The sequence below is a fragment of the Fukomys damarensis genome, unplaced genomic scaffold (assembly GCF_012274545.1).
Source record: "Fukomys damarensis isolate Sample0158 unplaced genomic scaffold, DMR_v1.0_HiC HiC_scaffold_12, whole genome shotgun sequence".
Classification (NCBI taxonomy): domain Eukaryota; kingdom Metazoa; phylum Chordata; class Mammalia; order Rodentia; family Bathyergidae; genus Fukomys; species Fukomys damarensis.
Window position 1 is genome coordinate 43,605,162 of NW_022900924.1, and position 27,218 is coordinate 43,632,379.

General features: G+C 38.6%; 1 protein-coding gene across 3 annotated transcripts in view; it reads left to right on the plus strand.

The window, feature by feature from the left end:
- Positions 1-60: 60 nt before the first annotated feature.
- Positions 61-27,218, plus strand: part of Pak2 (p21 (RAC1) activated kinase 2) — a 61,828-nt gene continuing 34,670 nt past the window's right edge. Inside the window, exon 1 of one of the 3 annotated variants that reach the window (XM_010624023.3) lies at positions 61-84. The gene's annotated coding sequence lies outside the window, so the exon portion shown is untranslated. Of the gene's footprint in view, positions 85-4,449; positions 4,542-25,498; positions 25,561-27,218 lie in introns of those variants that run through there. The other 2 variants (XM_010624021.1, XM_010624022.3) reach the window with 2 other exon arrangements.

Genomic DNA, 27,218 nt, shown 5'->3' on the forward strand with positions numbered 1-27,218 from the left:
CCGTTCCGCCCCGCGCCCGGGGCTCCGGCTCGGGCGCGTGAGGGAGCGGTGCCGTCCTCTCGCGTTCTCGGTCCCCAGCCGGAGGTGAGTTTCGAGTCTTTAGGTGACTTAGGTGAAGTCCAGACAGGCTCCTCACCATGTTTGGCTTTCTTCGAATTGCACGCGCGCGCGCCCCAAACGCCGGCGCAGATTCCCCTCTGGACTCAACCTTTTCGGCTAATTCTTTACAGATAAAGTCATCCGGAGCCGAAATGTGTCAGGTCACTGCCATTGTCAGTTTGTGAGCTGTCCGCTCCCTCTAACTTCATTTTAATGGGAATACTTGCTGTGTGAGCGTGATTTGTTTTCCGCCTTTGATAAGTGACCAACTCCCACTGCTATCTCGGTTCTCCCTTACAAACGAGCAGTAGTTTTTTTCTTTTTTCACCTCCGCGAAAAAGACGAATCAAATGGTTAGGCCTAAAATTAGACTGCAACGAGCTGTATTTTGGATCAAGGTTGTGCGCGTCACGTTTTTTTCCCTGCTGTGTCGGACTCTTCCGCTCTTATAAGTAGGCAGGATATTGAAATGTACAAGAATTTGCTCTGGGCTTTTGCTTTTGTAGGGTTGTCCAAAAGAGTAACATCAAGTGAAGTCAGATTGGGATGAAGACGGTGAATAGTAATTTTTGAAGCAGGTTTAAACTTGTCAACTTTGCCAGAAGCTCTGTGGCATTTGTAAAGCATTTACGCTCACCTCTAAGTTTATGTTGTGTGATTTTTTTTTTTTTTTTTTTTTTTTTTTTTTTTTTTGTACCAGGGATCGAACTCAGGTCCTTGTGCTTTCGAGTCAGGCGGCAGAACCACTGAGCTAAATCCCCGGCTACTATGTCTCGCTTTGTATATGTTATATACAGAGAAGTGAAAGCCTATTTCATATTTTAGGGTTATTGATTTGAGTGAACTTATAATCTTTCATCCTCGGCTTTTAAGTCTTTCTAGCTATTAATTAGCCAAAAACACTGATTTACATTTGCATTATGGAAACTGAAGTTCATGTTGTTGACCTGTAATACGTGTAGGTCTTTAACGTTCAGATTTTGATTAAGGAGAGTGACCTAAATTTGATATATTTTTGTCTTTTCACCAAATAGTTCATTGTTATTTCTTCTAGCAGGCTCTGTGAAAAAATTGCTTAGTATTCGGCTTCCATGCTGTCATCATTTGCTGTTAATAATTGTCCTTAACGTAAGTGGGATGTCTTGCTGACTTGAGGAATTCTGCTCTTTTTTAATTTTTTAACAGCAAAATTCCTTATTGGTATATTTTAGGCATATATAATGATAACGCTTATTATAGGGAAATTGCCTCTGTACATGATACATCCTGTCGACCTGAGGAATTAAGGTGAGGAAATGTTGGCATATGAAACTTGATCTGTTGATGTCAGCTTCTCTGCCACTTTTTTTTTTTGAGAAAGGTCCTCACTGTGTTGCCCAGGCTGGCCTCAAACTTCTGGGCTCAAGTGTTCTCCTGTGTCTGTCTCCAGTGGGCTGGGATTATAGGTGTGTACCACTAAGCCAACGAGCAGATATTTTTTAAGAGTTACTGGATGTTTCACTTCCCATAGACCCTTGATTCCAGGTTTGCTTTCACTCAGAAACATAACTTCTGGACTTGGGGACATTAGTAGGCATGCTCCAAACCCAAATTCATAAAGTGACAACAGTAAGTTTGCAATGGATGTAGATCTACTAAAATGATTAAGGGTTCCTGGGGTCGCACTGATCTTTATAGGCTGGTTTCCAAGTAGACATGGTTAACTGTAGTTTGTTTTTCTTTTCAATTATATGTTTTAAAAGGGGAACTTAGAACTTGTTCTGGTGGCTAAGGGTAAACTTTCAATTACACCTTTTTAAAACTAGAGAATTTATGTAAGTAAGTAGCTGAGGATAGAATAAATAGATACAGCGGAACCACTGAGCTAAATCCCCAGACCTCCTTTTTCCTTTAAAGAAGCAGAAAAAGTAGGGAAATAATCTTCAAATACTGACAGTTTTGTGATCAGAACAGTTTCACTTATTTCTTAGGTCACTGGTTGGGGTAGTTAGTCTGAACTTTCAGGATTTCAGAGTTGTAGCCTTTTATCTGTGGTATATTTCAAACAAATATTCATTATTCTAGCTCAATCACAAGTATATTACTTCTTATTCCATGTATCCACTGCTCAGAAGCTGAAGACCAGGGTTTGAATCCTGGCCCTTCTACTTGACCCTGGACAAGACACATTCTTTTCAAGACAGTTTTCTTATCTGTAACATGGTGATGGGGGATGATAATAACAATATAAGTTTAATAGAGCTATCAGTTTAATAGACCAACTGCAGTAATGCAGATAAAGCAGTGCTTAACAAACTTTAGCTAATAGTCTGATCTTAAATGCCATAGAATGTTTTACAACAAATATACTTTTAAATTTAGATTTAAAATTGCTTTCTTGGGCCGGGGATTTAGTTCAGTGGTGCTGCCACCTGCCTCACAAGCATAAGGTCCCAAGTTCGGTGCCCAGCACAAAAAAAAAAAAAAAATTGCTTTCTAAAGAAGGTTGGAATCACAGAATCAAATTTCTGAGACTGTGACCAAAATTAAAACATATTTTTCAGAATAAAATACAAAGTAGTTCTGCTGTTGAAATAAGGTAGAGATTTTTTAAAAATAGTTTTGGTGGGGGACTGGGGATTTAGCTCAGTGGTTCCGGTGACTGCCTCGGAAGCAAAACGCCTAATACCAAAAAAAAAAAGTTTTGAGTGGGCTACCACTGAGTTATGTTTTCAGCCCAAAAGTACTCATATTTCTCATGGAAAACTTAGAAAGTAGTGAAAACTATTCTGAAACAGAACAAAAATCACCTTAGTTTTACCTGTCAGAGAAAACCGTATGATAGATTTAGAATAGTGGTGATTTTTTGTCTTTTGTTTTTTGGGTTTTTTTGTTTGTTTGTTTTTGGTCGGGGGAGAGGGTCTCACTGTAGTTGAGACTGCCCTGGAACTCACTATGTAGCCCAGGCTGGTCTCAAACTCAGAGCGATCCTCCTGCTCAGCCTCCCAAATGCTGGGATTACAGGCATGTGCCACCACGCCTGACTTTTTCATCTTTTTTTAAAAAATAAATTTCTCATTATAAAAGGTTCAAATAAGTTGATTATTTAGAGTAAAATGTGAAAATTACTCCTTCCTCACTTTGTAGTCCTCTTCCTTGAGGTATTTGCCCCTTGTCAGAAGTTTTATTTAAGAAATTAAGACCTGGGCATAATGATGCATGTCTGTAATCCCAGTTGGGGTAGGAGGATCTCTGTGAATGTGAGGCCAGTCTGAGATACATAGCAAGACTCTTGTCTCCAAAAAAAAAGTTAGAAATAAGCACCAGTGTTGTCTCACCATGTAATTCAGGCTGGCATTGAACTTGTGATCCTCCTATCAGCTTCGTGCGTGCTGTGATTCCATGAAGAGTGTTTTTGCGTGCGCCCCCCTCCCCCTTAGTACTGGGGATGGAACTTGGGCTTCGGGTTGAGTTTTCATATTGTACCTGTTGTGCATAAGGTTTCTGTGAACACAGTCATACATGTGCACACATATTTCTCTCAGATCCTTTTTCTAAGAAGTGGAACTTCTTGTTTTTGTGTGTCTAGTTTTGTATGTTTTGAGGACACCGAACTCTTCCACCGTGGTTGTACTGTTTTACATTTCCACCTGCAGTGCACAGGGATTCTTGTTTCTTTTTCATCTGTGCTGCACTTTTTATTTTCCAGGGGCTTTTAATCATAGCCACCCTAATGGGTATGAGGTGGTATCTTCTTATAGTTTTGATTTGCATTTCCCTATTGATTAGTGATGTTCAGCATTTTTTCATGTGCTTGCCATCTATATATTGTCTTAGAAGCAATCTCTGTTCAAATCCTTGTCCTTCCATGTAGATTTTTGTGTAGATACAAATTTTCAAATGCTTAGGAGCATCATGGTTGCTGGATTGTATATGGTAGGAGAGTATTTAGTTTTGTAAGAAATTGCTATACTGTTTCCTAAAGCAGCAGTGCCATTTTGCCTTCCCACCAGCAATGAATGGGGAGCTCAGGTTGATGCTACGTTCTAAGAGATGTGTGGCAAGCAGTATCTCAACACTTCTTAAGTGCTCAGCTCCCTTTTGGTGCACAGTGGTTAGCATCTTTTCACATGTTGCTTTGTCATCTGTATGTCATCTTTTGCTGGGGCATCTCAGCAGATCTTTTGCCCATTTTTAAAATTAGGCTGTTGGTTTTCCTATGCTGAATTTTGAGAGTTCTTTGTATGTTTTGGGAAATAGTCCTTGATATCAGATGCTTGCAAATATTTTCTTCGATTTTGTGTTCTGTCTTCTCATTCTCTCATTTATCATGTTTTGTTTTGTTTTTTGGTGTTAGGGATCGAACTCAGGACCTTGAACTTGCAAGGCAGGCGGTGGCACCACTGAGCTAAATCCCAGGCCCTCATTTGTCATGTTTTGATGCAGTATTATTTGATGTTCATGTAAGTTCTCACTGATAAAGATCTTTTGTATGGATTGTACGTTAATTTTTAAAAGTTGTCCTATTTAATGTTTTCATATATTTCTTAAACCCCTGTTTGTACCTTTTGTTTATTCATTATATTATTGAACTTTTATCTTCCTTTGCGCTTTTGTTATGTTGTCTCTTTAAATGGCATGTGGTTTATTTTTTTTGTCCAAAATGAATGCTGAAAACACCTGTTATTATAATGAATGTTTGCTTTCAAGGTATGTTTATTTAATGCTTTATGTTTTCTATTTATTGCTGCTGCTTTGTGTTTTTAAGAATTTTCGTTGAAGCTGGGTGTGGTGGCGCACGCCTGTAATCCCAGCACTCAGGAGGATCACTGTGAGTTCAAGACCATCCTGGGCTACATAGTGAGTTCCAGGTCAGTCTCAACTACATAGTGAGACCCTGTATAAAAAAAAAAAAAAAAATTTTTTTTAATGTGTTTAACCTAAAATTACCATCTTACCTGTTTTCAAGTGCATGGTTCTTTGGCTGTAAGTACATTGTGTTCTTGTGCAACCATCACCATCATTCACCTCTAGGATGGCTTTTACTGTCCCCAATGGAAACCCTGTACTCACTAAACACTCACTGCCTGTTTGTCCGCAGTTCCGGCCTCCAGTCAGTCGTCCCCTCCAGTCTTCTTTCTGTCATTGTGCATTTGCTTCCTCACAGGGGGATCTGACAATATTTACTCTCTTGTGTCTGGTTTATTTCAGGTAGCACACTGTTTGCGAGACTCTTAGATGGTGTAGTGTGTATTAGTACTTAATTCCTTTGGAGGCTCAATAATATTCCATTGTGTGTGTGTGCAAGCAGCATCTTGTTTAGTTGCTCATCTGTTGATGTTTTCTGTTTTTACTTTGCAAGATATGTTTGGTTTGCTTATATTTGAAATGCATCCTGTTTTTTAAATATACTAGTGTGTGTGTGGTTTTGTGTATGTGTATGTGTGTGAGAGAGAGAGAGAGAGAGAGAGAGAGACAGGGAGACAGGGTCTTACTATGTATTTAAGGCTGGTCTTGAACTTGTGGGGGATCCTCCTGCCACAGGCTCCTGTGTACTGGGATTACAGAGATGCACCATCGTGCCCTGTTGCAGTTTTTTTTTTTAAATACAAAAATTCAGTTTTACTCTTATATTAGTGGGAGCTGACATCTGTAACTTACAGGCAAGCAAATACTTTTGTTTTCTACCTCCTAGCTGAACAAAAATACACATAATATAGTTTTCTTTAGATAAGACTTGCCTTTTATATTTCAATAAGAATACAGTATAACCCTTTCTTGAACAAAATTACCAGGGTATATATAATGAAACCATCTTACGAGGAAATGTTTAATATGCATATCTTATTTAAATAAGTCCTCCAATAAGAAATGGAGAATTCATTGCCTTTACTTTGAAGGCTTTGTAGTTATCTGTCCAATTTATATGTGCAGCTAGTTCACCAACATTCCCTTATTGGAAATACCGGTATTTTCATATAATAGTTCTCAAAAGAACTTTTCTCAAAATTCTGTGTCTCCTTTGGCTTGTTTCTCTCTTGATTCCACCCCGGCTTTATTAATGGTTCGTTTCATATCATCTCCATCTTCATAATTTTTCTTTAGAACATTCATTAATCCCTCACTAGGATCTGTTTCAGCATTGTAGGATGGCTTTTCTTTTTCTTCCCTGATGCAGTTTTGTGTTCTTCCTTTTGAAACTTAGCCCGCTCCCTTATCTCCTTCTTCCTTCTTTTTTTTTTTTTGTACTGGGGATGGAACTCGGGACCTTGCGCTTGCAAAGCAGGTGGCGGAACCATTGGGCTAAATCCTGGTATTCTTCTTAAACCAATCTAATTGCATCTTATTCTTTTCTCTAGGTACATACCTGTTGCATAGAGTTTGCCAAACAGTGTTTAGAAGTTAGGTCTCTGTCCTGTTTTTTTTTGGCGGGGGGATAAGGTCTCACTGTGTAGTTCAAGACCAGCCTTGAACTCAGCAATCCTCCTGTCTCAGCCTACTGAGTGCTAGGATTACAGGCCTGTGCCACTATACCTTGTTATGATTTGTTATATCTTGCATGTGAAGGGTAAATTTTCCTCTCTCTGGTGCTGCTTTATTTTTGTTGGGATCAGTGTTTTATTTATCACCTAATAGTAACTAATATCTGCTGTGCATTTGTGAGAGATCCTTGCTTTGCAGTTGGCTGGGGTTCTGGACGATCCTCTGCTTAAGTGCAGTGCTGAAGACTAAACACAGCCCCTAGCCTGCAATAGACAGTCATCTATCATGGTGAGGGCAGTGGGAATTTACCTGCTCTGTTTCCATCTGTGTGCTGCAGACCTAGCACAGAATGTGAGCATCTCTGATTCCCGGGAGCTGCTGTATGGGCCGTTCCTGGTCTAGCCAGTGTTCCTCCAGGAAGGGTGTGTCATTCCAGGGATTTCTGCCCCTTACAGCTCCTCCACTTGAGCTTTGCAGGCATGTGGGTACTTGTATGGTAGTTCGTATGTATAGAAAAATCAGAGAAGAGGGCCCGGGGATTTAGCTCAGTTGTTCCACTGCCTGCCTTGCAAGTGCAAGGACCTGAGTTTGATCACGGTACCAAGAAAAAAAGAAAAATCAGAGAAGAAAAGAAGGCCCTGCTGTCAGGCTGCCACAGGAACTGCCTCTACATAGCAAGGGGTGGCTGACAGTAAGTAGTTTTGTTTCTTTGAGACTGATTATGGGTCTCCAAGTAGAGGGATGGCTAGTGGAGAAAGGGACAAGATATCTTCTTATCTTCTTTTGGGCAGATGATCCAAATTAATTTTATGAGGCAACACATGGCTAGGTTGTGAGTTCTTTGTTGTTTTGTTTTTTGAGACAGGGTCTTGCTATGTAGTTCAGGTTGGCCTTGGCTGTGTAGCCCAGGCTGGCCTCAGACTTGCAGGGATCCTCCCAAGTGCTGAGACTACAGGTTTATGCCACCATGCCTGGCTTCTGGGTTAAGTTTTCTTTTGGATGCAGATGAATGATTTTATAGGTAGTGGAAATCCTTCAAAATCTGATATAAATTGTCTTTAGGGACTCCTGGGACAGACTACATGGATAACTTCCAATTTGATATCATTATTTACTACGAAAGCCTTGTTTTGTGAGATTGAACACTGGGCAGTCTGCATGCTAAACTTGTGCTCAACCACTGAGCTACCCCTCCAGCCCTGTTCCAGTTTTTTAAGACTTAACATTATCATGTAAGTAATCATCGAATCTGTCTTCACCTTCATCTTTCAGTAGAAGATTTTACCTGAGATAACTTCTTTGATAGAAGAAAAACGTATTTTGTTCCAAGTTTTTTTTTTCTTTTTTCTTTTGTTTTTAGTACCAGGGATCAAACTCATATCCCTCTGTTTGTGAGGCAAGTGGCAGAACAACTGAGCTAAATCCCCGGCCCTATTTTGTTCCAGTTTGGGTCTCTTTGCTATCTAGTGATGTTGAACACTTTCATATATGTATTGTCCCACTTGCCTCCCATTCATCTGTTTTTCTATTTTGAATTGTCATGGAGTTTGTGGCCAAACTTAAAGAAAACTATACTTCATTTCTTTTGACTACTTTTAAGTATTGTTTGTTGTTGCTTGCCTACTCTCTCTGTTCCCACCTTCCAGGTGGTTTTAAAGTGTTTTTTCAGCCTCACGATTTTATTTCCTTAATGCTTGGTCTTTCTTTCTTTGCTTTTTTTTTGAGGGGGGTGGGTATGGTGATTGGGTAGAGGCCAAGAGGAAGAAGAAAGAAAAAAAACTTATATCTGAATTACAAAATTTCCTTACACTTGGTGTTTACTTTGTGTGAAGGGACCTTCCTCTTTTACTTTGCCTGGCACATTCCTTCCCATCCCTTCAAAGGCCAGGTCTGATTTTTTTGCCTAGTTAATTTCTCATCAGTAGGCATCCTGCTCCTCTTTCCATCATCCCTCATTAGTTCCTGTTGACTCCCAAGTTACTGTTTTCCTCTGAGCTCAAACTAAGCACCTGCCTGGCAAGCGCAAGGCCCTGAATTTGATCCCTGCACTGGAAAAAAATAAACAAAAAACCAAGACTAAATCTTTTTTTGTTTTCATTTTTTTGTGACAGAGTCTTGATTCATACATCGTTCAGGCTAACCCTGAACTCACTATGTAGCCCAGGCTGGCCTGGAACTCTCTGTGATCCTCCTGCCTCAGCCTCCTGAGTGCTGGGATAACAGGTGTGATGAGCCACCACACCCTGCTAAATCTTGATCTCTCCTTGATCTCTTGTATCAGAATATTTTAGGCACTACATAAATATTTGAATGAGTGAATAAGGAGAAACTTAATATGAATTTTTATTATTTTTTTCCCAGTGATGTCACTTTCCTGCTTGTTATAGTATGAAAATAACATTTCTGGGAAGTGGAATTACTTATTTATTTATTTATTTACTTACTTACTTACTTATTGGTACTGGAGATCAAACTCTGCTCCTTGCACTTGCAAGGCAGGTGGTGGAACCACTGAGCTAAATCCTGGCCCTGTTTTTGTTTTTGTTTTAGACTTTATTGTGGTTTAAGATTTTGTTCATATATGTTTTTGTTTTTACTGGAGCTTGAACTCAAGGAACACTGAGCTGTATTCCCAGCCCTTTTTTGTTGAGATAGTCATTCAGAGTTGCCCAGACTAGTTTCAACTTGCAGTCCCCTGCTTCACCCTCTCAAGTAGCTGGTAATTACAAGCATGTGCCTCCATGCTTTGTTTTGAGGTTTTTGTAATGAAAGTGTACTACTTTTACTTTAAGAATAATAAGCACTGTTGGGCATCATTGCACAGCTTTAAGCACAGCATTCTGGAGGCTGAGGCAGGAAGATCACTGGAGGATTGGTACGAATTTGAGGCCAGCCTGGGCTACATAGTGAATTCAAGGCCAGCCTGAACTGCATAGTGAGACCTTGTCTCAAAAAAAGAAAGAAATAAGAGAGAATAAACACTTTTAAAACCAGAGCCTTAAACTTCCCAGTGCTCTGTTACCCAGCATCTGCAGTTTTCTTGGCCCATTGAGTGTATTTTATTTCTCAGTACTTGCCATTGTAGGCCCTCTAATCTTACTGTTACAAGAGTGTCCTGTTGCCTGGAATCCCATTTTCTGGGTAGGAGTATGATCTCTTAGAAATGCTGAGAGGTGCTGATATTAGAGATTGAATAGTGAGCTTTTGGAGTCATGTCCTTATCCCATCTTGAACATGTGCTTAAAGTGTGGGATTTCTGGCCACTGTGTTCTCTGTGGAGTGCACTTCTTTTCCTATTTTTAACTGACTCACATTTGTTCTGCAGAGAACATGTTACTTTTCCTACCTTCAGTAAATATAAAACCTTGTCCCTTTCTGGGGAAAAAAAATTGAGGGTTCTGGATCTTTCTTAGCAGTTGTTAGGAGGAAGCTAATTATCTTGGCTTTCTAGAATAGTGACCTTAAACAAGATAAAGCACTAAATGCATTTTCAAATTTTCCTGGATCTTCACTTCCCTAACGAAGTAGAAAACCTGGGTCGGGATTTACCTCAGTGGTTCTGCTGCTTGCCACACAAGCACAAGATCCTGAGTACCAAAAAAAAAAAAAAAGAAGTAGAAAACCTTTCCTTACTTCTGGTGCTATCACAGATAAAAACCCTTTCACTCACCAGATTATCCAATCAACAGATAAACCCCTGGCCTACTTTGGCCTAGGCACACAGCTAGGTGGTGTAGTGTAATGGTTAACCTGACAACTGGCTTCACCCATGCTGTAGAGTTAGGGAAGACATACCCATCCCTTGGGCAAATGTTAAGATAGAAGGAAATGAACTAATAGGAGTGTTTCTGTGGAGGTATGGAGGTTTTCTGAGAGGGGCACATTTAGGTCAGTCCTGGAAGTAAGTGTACCGAGTATAGGTGAGGCATGGAAGACAGAGGGTGATCAGCTCACCCTGGTTTGTCAGGGGCTTTCTTGGTTTGGTCAGTAGAAGTTCTGGACTGAGGGAGTCCTTTGATCCAGTGCCAAGGGAATGGTGGGTTACCAGACGGAAAGCCTTCCAGGACTTTGTGGGATGGATTAAGGTGGCTATTAAAGAGAAATAGGAAAATGGAAAATTTAAAAGCTGTAGAAAGACTAAAAAGAGATGAACCTGGACAGGTAGAGGGGGCCAGGTGATGCATGTACTATTGGGCCACTGAAAGATTTTAAGTAGCAGAGTGGAGTGATTCCCATTCTTTATTTTTTCTCTTAGTGTCCTGAGAATTAAATCTTTGGGTACTCTACCACTGAGTTCCATATCCAGCCCATTTTTTAATCTTTCAAATTTTGAGGCAGGGTCTTACTGAGTTGAACTCATGCTTAATCATTCTACTTTAGCATGTTGCTGCCTGCAGTATGGGAGGGACCAAGAGTGAATTTAGAAATAAGTAGCAATGATTAAGTAGAAGACTAGGGTGATTACACACTTTGAGAAAGTGGTTTTGGAATGCCTGGATAGTTTGGGCAGTTGGAGGATTCTGGTAGAGGTGTGAATGCCTGAAGCAGATGATTTTTTAAAATTAACCTGTCAGAATGTTAATTTCTTAAAAATGGAAAGACCAAACATTCATATTTTTCTGTCATTGAATAGAAATGTTACCAGCAGAATAAATAATCGTGTAGCAGTTGTTCATTTTTAAGTGATTACTGTCAGTCTTTTTCTTTAGATAAAAAGAATAATAGCATAACCTGGCATTGTGGCACACACCTGTGATCTTAGCAGTACTCAGGCAGCCTGGGATGCATAACAAGACCTTGTCTTTAAAAAAAAAAAAAAAAAAAAAAAAAAAAAAAAAAAAAAAAAAAAAAAAAAAAAAAAAAAAAAAAAAAAAAAAAAATAATAATTTTTTTTTTCTTAATTTTCTTCATCAAGAATAAGTAATAACTAGTCCATGTTAATTCTTTAAGTAGTATTGCTTTAGATCGTTAAAGGGCATTTGGAAAGTAGTAAAACTTTTTCATGTTTTGAACTCAAGGCAGTTTGATTGTTAGGTTTTTCTGCACTTCTTCATTTGTTGTTGAGGTAATCCTCCCTAAGCCAGTTGTGTACTGTGGGTAAGTTAGAGGTACACTTTGTACAAAAGTTGGGTTTGTGACCAGTGGGGGTAGCCTCTGACTCGGTTTCCTTGGGGTTAATGATGGTGTGTATGTTGTATGAGGGGCTCCTGCCAGGTTTCCAGAAGTGGAGTGGAGGCTTCCCATAAAGCTGCTTACACCTCCAACATGGCAGCCTCAAACACCAACTAATGTTACTTACTTGCAAATAATTTGTCATCCTTATTCTGTGCATAGCATCTTTCCTCAGTGTGGTGTTCACATTCATGCAGTAATAACTGGGCATCGTTGATGCACACCCCCTGATGACTGGTGGTCATGAGCAGCCCTTTGTCTCCTGCCTTAGGAGGTCTAGGCGAGGTATAAGCCTGCTGGTGGGAGCTGCTTCCTGACCTTGAAACCTTGTATATAAGGCGCTCTGAGGAATGTGTTTGAAAGGCAAAAGAAGCCTTTCAAGTAGTATTCTTTGATAGGGAAGATTCTGAAACCAGGTGGGTCATTAGAAAGTGACTTTAAATTGTTTATAATGACCTTTAACCAACGAAGTTCTCATAAGGTATTTATAAGTTAGTATTTGCAGTATGATCTTAAGCATTTTTTGGTGCCACAATATTAAAAGCATTATATTATATGTAGAGAAATATGGAACATGTTCCTTGCCAGCCAGTCAACAAAATTGCAGAAAGAAAGGTTAGAAGCCAGGTGATTTAAGTGAATGGCATTAAGAACCTTTTTTTTTTTTTTTTTTTTTTTTTTTTTTTTTTATTTTTTTTTTTGAGACAGTGTAATTCAGACTAGCCTTGAACTTGCTATGTAGCCCAGGCTGTCATTGAACTCGTGGCAGCTGTCCTGCCTCAGCCTCCCTAGTGCTTACAGGTGTGCCCTACCATGCCTGGTTTAAGTACCATATTGACAAGTGGGATTGTATATCATTCCACTCAGGAGAGAGAAGCCACAAGGTAACTTGAATAGGAAAGAATAATAGACTAAGAGAAATTGAGTAATTTTTGTCCCCTGTACCAAAAAATAAACAAAAAACAAGAAACAGAAATTGAGTAATGAGGGCCTCACTCATAATAATAAATAGAGGATAAATAAGTAAACACATGGGAACAGCAAAAGAAAGGAGCAACTGTACAAGGACTAGAGCTGAGATAGAGCTCTCCCTCCCCACAGGGCTGAGATCAGACCTTATTGGAGAGAGGGCATGGCGATGGAGCACTAAATACTAGAGACACCTGCCATTTAGGGTTCTGTGTTGGTCAAAGTTGCTAGACGTCTGCCCGGAAGGGTGCCAGAGAAAGTGGTTCATGAGTAGGTGCTGACTGCTACACAATTGCCCAGGAAGAGTAGGGGTGGAAGGAGGCCACTGGCTGCTCGATCAGAGTTCCAGTTGACTCAGTGTCACTGGTCATCTTGCCCTGTTGGAGCTAACTAATACTGGAGGAACCAGCCACCTGCCCATCTGGAGTCTAGTGACAAACTAGAGCCAGGAAGCAAGTCTTCTCCCTGAAATGTCTCTCCAGTGCCCTCTATTGACAAAATTTACTATTGTGCTTGCTGAAACAGGAAAAGTATAAGCCCAAACCCATTTTCAGAGTAGGCAAAAAGGACGAATTTGGCATTGAGAGGCATAGATCAACAACCAGCATGGAAATAGCATTAAGAGCTATAGGAGCTCAGAGAAAGGATAGAGCATTGGTTATGACAGCAAAGGCAGTAGTATTTGAGAGAGCTGTAACATGAAAACTTTAATTAATTAATTAATTTAGAGACAGGCTATCATTCTTTAATTCAGATGGCCTTGAACTCCTCTGTAGCCCAGGCTGGCCTCAAATTTGATCCTTCTGCCTCAGCCTCCTGAATCCTGGGATTACAAGCACGTATCACCATATCAGGTACTAAGTCTTTAAATCAAAGATGACGTACTAGTTTTTTTTTTTTTTCAAATATAAAACAATTAATGCTCATTTTAGAAAAACTGGAATATAGACAAGCATGTTTGCCCATTGTCTATGTTCAAAAGAAAGATAGGAAAAAAAAAACTCCTGTTGTCTACAGACAGATCCAGTGTTGAGCACTTGATAAAAGTGGCTAAGTAGTGGATAGAGCAGGGAAGAAACACTTTTCACAGTGGTGCCTGCTGCTTTTGTATTTCTGTTGGCAGAAAAAAAAAATTGGCTTTGAAATGTAATGATGCTAGTAAACTTTATATTCGGATATTTTCAGGAGCTTTCTACCTTTCATGTTTGACTCTTTAACAGATTTGTGAAATAGGCAATAATAAACATTAATTTGGTCCTCTTCAAAAGAGCACTGTGGGGGCCAGGGATTTAGCCCAGTGGTTCTAGTGCCTGCCTTGCAAGCGTAAGGTCCTGAGTTCGATCCCTGGTACCAAAAAAAAAAAGGGGCACTGTGAAGATATTTTCTGATGGAATATTGTATCTTTGAAGCCCATCTGGTTTTTCTTTTCTTTGCCCAAAGATTTTCATATGAATGTTCTTTAAAAAAGGGTTCGAGCTGGTGTGGGGATCACGTACATGAGAAGAGTCCTCAGTAGTTGTGGAAATGTAAATTAGGACCATTAGCAGATACCATTTTATACCTCATACATTGCCAAGAATTAAGAAAGTGGGTCAAAATAATAAAATATTAGGAAGGAAAGAAAATTTTCATACACAGGTTGGACCCTTGTTTGTTTATTCTTTTTTGCAGTACTGGGAATGGGATCCATAGGCCTTCTACCACAGAGTACATCCCTAGCCCTTTAGCTCATTTTGTTTTGCTTTTGAATACAGGGTCTTGATAAACTGATCAGGCAGGGCTCAAATTTGTGATACTCCTGCTTCAGTCTCTCTCAGGGCTGGGATTACAGGTGTGCACCATGGTGCTCGGATTAGAAACCAGTTTCTTTTCTTTTCTTTTCTTTTCTTTTCTTTTCTTTTCTTTTCTTTTCTTTTCTTTTCTTCTTTTCTTTTCTTTTCTTTTCTTTTCTTTTCTTTTCTTTTCTTTTCTTTTCTTTTCTTTTTCTTTTCTTTTCTTTTTTAACAAGGTCACTATGTAGGTCACATTGGACTTGAACTTACTGTGTAGCTCAGGCCAGCCTCTAATTCACTGATAATCCTGCCTCGCCTCCCAAGTACAGTTTAGACCTGAGGGAGGTGTTAATGTTCTGCCTGCATGAAACAGTTGCCCACAAGTAGATAGAGCAGATTGCAGAAATAGCAAGCTGAAGCAGGTAGGTGAGGCTAAGATGGTCTAAAAAGATACAAAAGTGGTATATGTAATATCTCGTATAGAATCTGAGTTTTAGTTAAAAATTTTTCATATGAGCAGTGCCATAGCATTCTTCCAGAGTGTCTTTGCTGTCTCCTGGGCCATTGGTTTTCCTTATAAATTTAGAATTGGTGGTCCACGTTCTCACAAAATCTTTTTTGGTATTTCCTGGACACAGCACAGACCCGCTAGCTCTATAGGAAGACCATGGTTCAGCAATAGACTGTGATATAGTTGGTGATGTCAAATGACGATGTGAAATGATGGCTAAGATTGAAAGCAAAAAAAAAAAAAAAAAAAAAACAAAAAATCAGTGTGAACAGGAAATGAGGATGGTGATGTTTGAGGTTTGAAAGTTTAGTAGTGCCCATCAATGTGTTTCCCATTTCACAAATGCTTGTGACTAAGAACAAAATAAAGTATTGCTTTCTTTCATTTATATGTGTTGGTTTTTCAAGTAGTTGCTAAGTTTTTAGGATCACTAATGAAGTTCTAACCTAATGGCTAAGTAAATGAAACCATTAGAAATTTCTATTGGCCTACAGGCACTAGGATCTAATTACTGAGATAGGAAGGGTAACGTGAGTTGGGCATGGTGGTGCATGCCTGTAATCCCAGCACTCAGGAGGGATGATGCAGGAGGATTTTAATCAGAGTTCAAGGCCAGCCTCCACTTCATAGTGAAACTTTGACTCAGGGAGGAAGGAAAAGAAAAGAGAAGAAAAGGACCCCAGGCCACCAACTGAAAATGTTTGGGAGCCTCTGTCCTAGGAACTTCATATGATATTATAAGGGATACCTTTTTTTCCTCTTTTACTCTCTGTCTACTATGTAAAAATTGAGTTGACTTTTGTGTATGCTTCTGTCCTCCAAGTTTGCATTTATCCTAATAATTTATTTATAACTTGGCTTGCTTATTTTTCTTTTTTATTGATACATTTTTAGTTACACAGGATAACCATCATAGGGAACTAGAACCTGTACATGATAAAGAGCTTTGTTTCCATGTTTTTCCTTTTCTCTCTTTCGTTGTTCCTTCTTCTTTCCCCCTCCCCCTCTCTTGTTCCCCTTCTCGTTTGTCTTGCATTTTATGGTCATTCATTGATTTTTGGTGGTGGTGGGGACAAAAGAATTAATGATAGCCGGGGATATAGCTCAGGGGCACCGTGTCTGCCTGGCAAGTGCAAGATCCTGAGTTTTAATTCCCAGTACCTGAGAAAAAAATAATAAATGATAATTTTTTTTTTTAAGCACTGGAGATTGAACCCAGGGCCTTATGCCTGCTAAGCAAGTGCTCTACTGCTGAGCTACATCTTCACCCTTTTTTATTTTTTGTTTGTTTGTTCATTTGTTTTGAGATAAGGTCTTACTATGTAGCCCAGGCTGGCCTCGAACTTGCTGCAATCTTCCTGCCTCAACTTCCCAAATGCTGGTATTACAGGCATGAGCCACCACACTCGGCCTCCCTTTTTATTTTTTGAGACTGTTTTTGCTAAGTTCCTCAGGCTGGCCTGAAAGTTGAGAACGCAGAACAAAAGAATATGAGAATTCTCAGCCCCTGCCAATTTACATTCAGCTCTGTTCAGTATTTTTATCATCACCTAGTTTAACTGTACAACTAAACAAGGTTCAAATGTTGTCTGCATATAAGACATACAAGGATTGGTTTTAATGAACAGTGGATTGTTAGATTGGGTTTCTGTGGTACGTTTAGTTTTCTAAGTGGTATTCATTTACTTATGCTCATGATTTTACATAGTTTACAAAGTTTCATCAAATATACAAAACAAGATATATTTAGATAATCCTGGTTTTTAACCATGTCCCTCCATTTTGTCCCCCTTTCTCCTAAAATAACCATTAAAAAAAAAAGATTCTTGTAAGCACAAGGACCCACGTTTGATCCCCGGTACCAAAAAAAAAAAAAAGCAACTTTCTAAGTCCTTATACTCCCAAACAAATGATAACTATGGGTGGTAGTAATGGATGTGTTGATTTGATTGTGGTAAACTTTATATAGTGTATATCAAATCATGCACCTTAAATATATATAATTTTGGGGCTGGAGTTTAGCTCAGTGGTTCCAGAGCCTGCCTCGCAAACTCAAGGTCCTGAGTTCAATCCGTGGTAACCCCCTCCCCCAAATACATACATATAAATTTTGCCAGTTACACGTCAAACTAGAAAATCTTTATGATTTAAATCTATCCTTAAAAAAATAATACAAGCAGGACCAGCGATTTAGCTCAGTGGTTCCGCCACCTGCCTCACAAGTTCAAGGTCTGGAGTTCGATCCCCAGAACAAAAAAAAAAAAAATAATATAAGCATGTGTAGGTATGTGTATATTGATAATCCAACTCCCCTATCCCTGCTGTCAGTAGGAAAACAATAACATACCATACCTGTATCTCCCAACACCATCCTACGTTTTCACCAGATAAACCAGATCATCCCTCTTGGCGATGTATGGAATGATTTTTCTTTGTTGTTTTTCTTTTGTGAGAGAGAGAGAGAGAGAGAGAGAGAGAGAGAGAGAGAGAGAAGAGAGAGAGAGAGAGAGAGTGTGTGTGTGTGTGTGTGTGTGTGCGCGTGTGCGTGCGCGCGCACGCGGCGTAAGACCCGAGCTCTCATTTGTTTTTTTAGCTTCATAATACTTTTGTGTGGGATGTAGTATGGATACCTCAGCCAGTCTCCTACTATGGACATTTGAGTTGCTCTCATTAGTGCCTGGTGCATATGTCTTTTATATTTTTGCCAATGTACCTTTGGAATAGAGCCCCCGTAATAGGATATCTGAATCAAAGGGTATAATCTGTACTTTTCAGCAGTGTGTTGTACTGCTTTCATCTGAAATGAAAATAAATCATAGGTTATTAAACCTAGCCTCAGAATTTCAGGGTGGAATTCAATGTAACATCCTAACCATAATAAAAAACAGTTTATAAATACTTGATCACAAGTACACATAAGTCACTAAGAAGTGATCAGAGACTTGTGTTTGTAGATTTGCTTGGCAGTTTCATACATGTGGACTGCTGTTGGTGACTCTCAGAATGGACAGTACTTGTGGTGATATGATCTTCTAAATGGTGAACAGACTTGGTAAAATCTTACTAACAAAGCAAAGTACAAGCCCATCTTTGTTTACATAGTAGTTGCATATGTGGAATTTTTGTTTGTTTGCTTTTTTGAGTCAGGGTCTCAATGTGTAGCCCAGGCTGGCCTCAAACTTTCAGTGATTGTCTTGCCTCTCAGTCTCCCTCGTGCTGGTGTTACAGGGACATGCCACTATCCCTGGCAAACTCAGTAATTTTAGTTTTCCTCTTTTTAACAGAAAAATTCAGACCTGTAAATGCTCCTAATTGCCTCACATTCTGCATTGCTTTTCTTGTTGTGGTGTAAAATATATAAAACATAAAATAGACCGTTTTAGCCATCTTTAGGTGTATAATTTAGTGGCATTAGGTATATTCATAGCATTGTACAACCATCACCCTTATTCCCAGAGACTTCATGATTCCAAGCAGAAACACTGTGTCCTCATTTCATTTATTCCTCTAGCCTCTCATAACCTAATGTACTTTGTGCAAGTTTTAACACATAGTTGTCTTTCTTTTCTCTTAACTCATTCAATTCCTAGTACTTTCTAATAGCTTCTTAGAGGTATTTTTAAAACTCTAAAACATGAGGGTTTTTCACACTGAGTTTTTATATTGATTTCCGTATCAATTTTTTTTAACAGAGTAAGTAATTTCAGTCTTTTGGAAAATTTTCTTTGCTTCCAAATGTATTTTCTCTCATTCTTTGTGTTTTGTTTTGTTTTTTTAGACAGGGTCTTGCTATGTAGTTGAGACTGACCTGGAACTTTGTAGCCCATGCTGGTCTTGAACTCACAGCGATCCTCCTGCCTCAGCCTCCTGAGTGCTGGGATTACAGGTGTGCACCACCATGCCCAGCCTCTCAATAGCCCATGCGGCTTGAACTCACAGCGATCCTCCTGCCTCAGCCTCCTGAGTGCTGGGATTACAGGTGTGCACCACCATGCCCAGCCTCTCATTCTTTATTTTTTTTTTTCCCCCTCATTCTTAAAAGATAATTTGTTGGGTCTTCATTTAGTGTGGGCAGCTTCCCCACAACATTTTGAAGGTACTCCACTGTTTGCTGGTGTTCTTGTTGAAAGCCAGAAGGTCAGCTCTTGTTCAGTTGCTGCTTCTGTGAAGTTTGTCTTTTCTCTTTTGGATAACTTGAAACTCTTTTGTCTTTGATGTCTTAACATCACTGTGATGTGTCTACTTATGGATTACTTTTTTTTTTTTTGAGACAGGGTCTTGCTATGTAGTGCAGCTGGCCTTGATGAACTCCCTGTGTATTCTAGGCTGCCCTTGAACTTGCAGTGATCCTTCTGCCTCAGCCTCCAAGTTCTGGGCTTACAGGAATGATCTACCACATCCAACTTGCATAGATTTTTATTTTTTTGGAGACGGGGTCTCACTATGTAGTTAAGACTGACCTGGAACTCACTATTATAGCCCAGGCTGGTCTCAAACTCAGTGATCCTCCTGCTTCAGCCTCCCGAGTGCTGGGATTACAGGCGTGTGCCACCACGCCTGGCGCATAGATTATTTTTTAGTTCTGCTTTGGTATATTAGATTTCTTCAGTTTAACGATGTGTGTTCTTCATCTGGGAATTCTCCAGCTGTTAATTTATCTAGTGGACCTGTTCCTTGTTTATTCTGTTATCTTTTTTGTATTTTGTTTTTCTGTGCTAAATTCTAGAAACTTTATTTAATGTGTCTCTTAGTTCCCTAATTCTCTGTTTTGCTGTGTCTGTGTTGCTTTTTACTTTAAATGTTGAGTTTTAGTTTTCAGACATTGTTAATTTTTTCTTAATTGAAAGATCTGTGTGGTGTTTTTCACTTAGGAGCATGGGCTCAAGGTCCATCCATTTTGCTATAAACATCTGAAGCTCATCCTTCTTTATGTCAGAGTAGTACTCCATTGTTAAATGATGCTTGTCACATTTGCTGTTTTTCTGTTTTTATTTTTAGGCTTGTATATACTCTGTGTTAAATGACCTGTCTCAACAGTCTGTGTGGCTAGTTGTCAGTAATGGGGTTTGGTTTTCTGTTTAGCATTTTCTGATTTTTCAGTGAGATGCTCCTTTCCCTTAGTTAATGCTCAAGGATGCTTCAGTCACTTGCTGGAGAATGCTACCAACATGAGACCACATTCAATTCAGTCTGTTTAGTGGTTTTTTTGTTTGTTCCATCTTTATTTGGACCTTAAAGACGGGATGAATTCAGACCATAAAAATGTATTTTGTTTTTAGGATTTCTTGAATTTTTCACCCTCTCTTACCATCATTAGGCTCGGTGCTTAAGGTTTTCTTGTTTCCTTCTGCCCAGAAGGATTATTTTATATTTCACATTAAAGTCTAGCTTCTTAGGTTCTAGCTTTATGTGTGAAGGACTTCTATTAGATTTTCCAGTTTAGGCAGATTGAGTTTTATCACCTGTCCTCTGTTACACCCATCAAAGGGGAAGCATAAGGTCTCTGTGGTTTCATCGGAATCCCTGAAAATAACTGGATTACTAAATGACTTAACTCGTTTGAGTTTCTTCTTTCTCTCTGCTTTGAGCTCCATGAGACCATACTATCATTTTACTAGCTCCCACATGTATTTTAAGATTCTGTAAGTTACCCAGTCCTCTGAATTTGAAGCAGAGTTTCATTTTTCTTTATTTATTTATGTTTTAGCCAGTCCTGATTGTGCTGTCTCCTTTTCCTCTTTCTTTGCTAGCTTTGCTACCAGTGGCCCTGAAGTTACTGTATAGCCATTTTCGCCAGGTGAAAACACCCTTTCCTTTTGTTAATGGTAGGTACTGTCATCTTCAGGTGATTTTGAGGTATTTTCATTGAGGCTTTTGTAGTTTATTTCTGATTGGTTATTGTGTTACTACTTAATAAGGTACCAAGAAATTAAAGTTTACTTATATAAAATGTAACTAAAAATGTCAATCAAAACTGTGGTTTTAAAAATCACATTTTTTGCTGGGTGAGGTGGCACACACTCCTGTAATCCCATCACTTGGGAGGCTGAGGCAGGAGAATCATTGTTAAGTTTGAGGCTGGCCTGGGTTATATAGTGAGTCCAGCCTGATATTACAGAGCAAAATCTTGTCTCAAAAGAAACAAACAAAAAAATCCCCCAAAACTGTGTTTTTCAAAAGTATGTGATTTGTACTTGATGTTCCATAGTTGATCCTAATAGATTATAATAAATGTAGTAATTTCCATGAGTTGGACTGACTGGTTCCAGACACCACTACTTTTTTCACTTCTGCTGTATATTTAGCTACTCCTAGCCTCCTGCTTAGACAATTGAGGAATTGTTTGTGTTTGAGTCGTGTCACAGTTAAACAATGGGCCTGTTACAAGAGTACAGTGTGTTTTGGGCATGCTTTCTGTTTCGCCTACTTGTTTGTTACTGAAAAGCAGCAAAATGTTTGAACACATTTGGAGAGAGAAACTACTTATTTGCTGAGTTTTTTAAATAAAATATTTTTGAGTAGTAGTGGAGCTAAATATGAGGTATTTTGTCATAAATTATTTTTGTATTGTTCCTGGTAAAATATAAGATATACATAAAGAACTTATCATAACCTTCTTTGGCACTTTGCAGGCATTTGACACTTGTGAGTCAAAGCAGTGTATATACACAAAATTGCTTTATGGGGAGAGAAGACTGAGGGCATAACTCAGCTGTGTCAGGAAAGCACCATACAAGTCTTTCCAAAGATATTTTTGTTAATATAGGGTAATTCATATGTTGTCTAGTGAAATACAGTTTGATAAAAGAACTAATAAATTGAGGAGTAATATTTTCTTTGGGAACAGTATGGTACTGTAAATTGTCTGATTCATGTGAAGTCCCTGCCTCTGAGTTGCTTTTGAGGTCTGAGGCAGGAAAAAACAATAGCTAATGATGCACAGTTATAGTATAGTCTAATTCCAAGGAATGGCCTGAGCACTCACTGACTTAGCATAAGTAAGGAAAAAGAGCACGAAGCTAAGAGTTATTAGGATACTCAAATTTTGGTCCTAGTAATTAGCTCTGTGTGATTTCAGGCAAACCAGTTCCTTTTTGGTGGGTCAGTTTTTTCACTTATCAAATAAGGAAAATTGAACAGATAAATTATAATCATTTGTGATTTAATACTTCCTAAATTAATTTTCTGGTTTAGAGGACTTGAGTGATCACTGAGTAGGAATAGAGAGAAATGACTTTTCATAGGAAATCATTTTTATGGAGTCTTGAAAGATTTGGTAGAGTAGATTAAAAAATGGAGAAAAATTAAGAAATAAATACACAGAAATGATTGAGGCCGGGAAAATCTTTGGCATATTTGAGGAACATGAAACATAGGACCGTGTGGTGCACTCGTGAGAGATGAGATTGACTCAGTAGTTTGGAATTAAGTGGCCCTAAATGCCAGAGTTTATCCTCAGCCTGTAAGTTAATGGGCAGCTGCTGAGGGAGGTGAAGCCAGGGAGTGATATCATGTGTTATTTTTAGCTTTGTCCATGGTAAAGAATGTTTCATCAATTCCAACTTCTTTTTTTCCAAACGAAACATTTAGTACTTTACGTAGGTAGATAGAGCATCTCCTAAATTCCTCGGCCACAGCTGAAGACAGAGACTAAGTTAGAGAAATTCTGAAATGAATTCCCAGTTAAGCTGGAGGCAGAGACATCAGTATTATATCAAGGATTGTGCTTGTCTTTAGTATTCACTTAATGTGGCATGATACTTAGAACCATTGCCATCCTGTTTGTCATCTTAGGTAATTTCACTAGGAACATCTGTGACTTGTGTTTAATACTAAATTTGAGTTTTACTTAGGTAATTATTGATGTAAAATAAGACTGACTACAATTTCTTTGGCACACAGCTAATTCAACTTTATAGTTACCAAAAAGTTCGGAAACAGACAGTGCCTTGGTTCCTTTTTAGTTTTGTTGACTGAATCTGTGCAATTAAAAGGTTACTGCGCAGTGTATTAAAATTGAGTAGAAGAAAACATTTGTATAATGACCATAATGTAAGGAAAGGCTGTGTTCTGAAAGTTTCTGGGTAAGTCATGGGCTTGGAAGTGTTGCTTCACATGTAAACAACATTTGGTGTCTGGTTAACCCACAGAAGCCTGTACTGTAATGGAAAGCATTGTGGTAAAAGACTTGCACATGTGTGCGTTTTCAGTCATGTGAGTATGAGTAGATTTTTGTATCCTAGGTTGGAAATTTTGGTATTGACTACTTTTTCTCCTGTTAAAATGTGTAGCGTATAGGATGAAATGAATGTGGATCTTCTGCCACTTAGTACAACATCAGAAAAAATTGGGGTCTGTGAGTGACATTAATGAATATGATTTTATTTTTATTGCAAATGAAACATGTCAATATTCAAACTTCAGTGAGCCAATATTTTCCAAAGAACGAATTGATGAGTTCATAAACTTTATGCACAGGTAAAAATTCTATTCAAAGATAAAAAGAAATCAGTGGGTTAACAATGCAGAAGTTCATTGCTGTAGTTTTAGATTCCACAGCCAATTTTTAGGAAGATCAGGTTTGGTGTAATACCAGAGAAGAATAAAATATTCCTCCTAGGGAGAGAAAGGAGATGGAAAAAAGAATTGATGTGTTATGTGCATGTACCAACTCCCCACATGGAATGTAATCATTAGTAGTGCAAGCTTACTAATAAAAAATTTAAGAATATTCCTCCCTTTTCAGTTACAGGGCTATGTAAGACTATACTTTTTTTGTTTTGTTTTGTCTTTTTGAGACAGGGTCTCACTATGTAGTTGAGACTGATCTGGAACTCACTGTGTAGCCCAGGCTGGTCTCAAACTCACGGTGAACCTCCTACCTCAGCCTCCCGAGTGCTAGGATTACAGGCATGCACCACCACGCCCGGCCTATAAGACTAGACTTTTTATCTCCTAGTCTTACTAAGAAATAAAAAGTCTGCAGAAATGTTAAATAATACTGAGTTGAAAAATGTTTTTCATTAAGATGTTGACATTTATGTCAACATGTAATGAATGGGCTTTATTGCTTTCAGGTGAATTAGATATTTATCGTGTAGTAAATGTAGATAGGTATAATCCTTATTAAACAAAAACTCTGTGGATTCCTCAATAAGTTTTTAGTATAAAGGGGTCTTGAAGCCAAAATGTTCTGAGAATTGCTAATAACCTAAATGACTTTAATGAGCAAGTATTGAGAACAGGTATTGATAAAAGTTAGGCCCAGCCTAATCTGAAGAAGTGTAGTGTTTGTTTTTTTCGCTGGATTATGAATTCAGAAGACCTAGGTAAGCGCTGGCAAATCTGTGACATGTGTATCATTTATTTTTCTCTTAAGACAAAAGATGTTAATGTATGAGGTTTTTTTCCCTAAAGTAAAACCTCAGTATTCAGGTTTAATTACAGAGTTGGAAATTTGCGATGTGGATTGTGGTTTGCAGTTTGGACACTCTTTCCCAAAAGTTTGCCAGCATTGGCCTAAGTCATTTTTATTTTCTCCAATGTCTAGAGTAGAGTCTTAAAAATAATTATAACAATAATAGGAGCATTTAATCTTTATTAGCTCATTTAATCCTTATGAGGTAGATCTTACTTTTTCACAGCAGTGCAACTTAGCCTAAAATGTATATGTTGATGATTTTAGTGTACAGGCATTCCTCATTTAACAACCAAAGTTTCTTTCGCATGACTAGGTCATTAAATGGATTGGTAGCTGAATGAAGAAATGTGTATAGTATGTACATTACAATATTCAGAACAAAGAAATGGTCAAAGGAAATTCCAACTTGCTGACTTCGCTTTTATTTGCATAACTCTTACATGCAGTACTGTGATATATAATGTAAAACTATAGTACTAGGGCCAGGGATTTATTAGTTCAGTGGTTCTGCCACCTTCTTCGCAAGTGCAAGGTCCAGAGTTCAATCCCTGGTACCAAAAATAACAAAAAACAAAACTATAGTACTATACTTACTGTATAGTACCATTGGCCAAAATTACAGTACTATAGGGAAGAAAGGCATTGTTCTTTACACAGAATGTACAGAACTATACCAAAAAAAGACAGATTGTAAATCTGAGCAGTGATTATATATCTGAATAGTCATTAGATAGATCATTGAAAAAGGAATATCTGTATTGAATTTTTAAAGCCACAGCTCTAATGATAGTGATTAAAAAGTATTGTTTGGCTACAGATAACCACTGTTAATACAGTATTTTGATGTGTTTCTCTTTATAAAATATATATAAATGTATTTTGAAACTTTGTTAACCCAATTTTTAATTTGATATGCATGTGGATAGAGGAGAGGGAGCCTTCTTGGTATAACCGTTTCTGAACATTTTAACTTTATCCACCTTTTCTGTTGTAACTGGTAATTAAGAAAGCGAATGCCACTAGCATTAATCTCTGCCTTGGTGTTATGATCACATTAGGACCTGAACATCTGGGCTGGAGATGATGTAGGTCAGTGATAGAGCACTCGCCTAGGAGACTAGTTTTGAACCCCAGCACTGAAAAGAAAAAAAGATGTAAGCAGCCATCTTGGTTTATCCACTCATCTTGCAATACTGTGATCAAGCCTTTTTTTCCTGCTGGTTTTTGTTTTGTGTGTGTGTGTGTGTGTGTGTGTTTTTTGTCTCTCTCTTTGGCTGTCTCTCTCTCTCTCGCAACTGCAAGGTCCCAAGTTTGATCCCTGATACCAAAAAAAAAAAAAAAAAAAAAGGAATAGCCAGTTGTGTCCTGTTCGCATCCTTCCCAGAAACAGACCCAATTCCCCGTGATGCGAGCAGCTGGTTTAAAAGAACCACTTGGTATATCTCTCCCACTTCATTTTCTTACCCAAGGAAAATACAGATCTTTTAACTCCTTTTTGCAGTCCTTCTGTAGCTTAGTACTCCCAGAAATGTGTTTTTTTTTTTCTTGTTTACTTTCTTTCCTTCTTCCTCTTTTATAGACTGAAAATAATTGTGTTCTTGGCAAATGAAATATGCCTAAGTGGTCAACTAGCACTGGTGGTGTTTTTAACAAACTCTTATCTAGGAAGAAAGCTGTTAAGACTTGGAGTGGAATTAGGTATAATAATCTCCTCATGCCTCAGTTCTTTTCAAATTATATCTTTCTTCAGGTACTTTTTTGGTGGGAGTACCAGGGATTGAACTCAGGACCTTATGCTTGCAAGGCAGGCAGTGGCATCACTGAGCTAAATCCCCCCCACCAGCCACCCCATGCCTTTGGGTACTATTCTTTTAAACTAAATGATAAAGATTATTTAAAATTTTCTCCATATGCAGTTAGAATGTTCTTTCATTATAGGTATATACATATATACATACTTCTATATAAAGTTCTTTTTACTCAAATATATTAAATCTTATGATCAAGACCTAGTTATCAATGAAAACCATGGTTAGTAAGAAACATACTTTTGTATCAGAACTCTTGTGTAAGTTACCCTTAACTGTTGATTTTAAGTGTATGTGATGCATTTTTTTAAAAAGACAGGGCCGGGCATTTAGCTCAGTGGTTCCACCGCCTGCCTGGCAAGCGTGAGGACCCGAGTTTGATCCCTGGTACCAAAAAAAAAAAAAAAAAAAAAAGATCTAGTTCTGTAAGTATATATAAACAGGGTTTGAATTTCCACCAGGTTAGCCATGTGGGTAAGAGGTCACCTCACTTCCTAGACAGGAAATTGCAAGTGACAGAACCTTGGGGTAATAGCCGTACTCTGGATTTAACTGTGTGCCCAGATTGATCATGCTCCATGTGACTGTCAGCATGACTTGACAGTCACAGACAGCTGGACAGATGAGAATGTGTTTTCAGAGAGACTAAAGTGGCACATTATTTCAGGGAAGTTTATGGGAAGGCTCCGTTGTGATCAGTCACTGGGAGGTGTACATGGAATCAGATAGAGGGTATGGGCTGATGTAGTTCAAAGCCAAGCAGCCGTCTCTGCTTCTCGAGATAGACCCTCCCAAGATACTCAATGATTTGCTGGTTTGGGACATACTTGTTCTCTTTGGAAGGCACTCTTTTCTTGACACACCATGTTGTCTGTCTTTTTGTAGAACAGCCTCACGATCAGTTGACTAGGTGAATTGCTTTTGATGTGTTAGTGTAATCATGCTTTCTGCTTTGCTTTTCACATTCCCACCCCCAACCCTGTACTAACTTTGTTGAGGGAAAT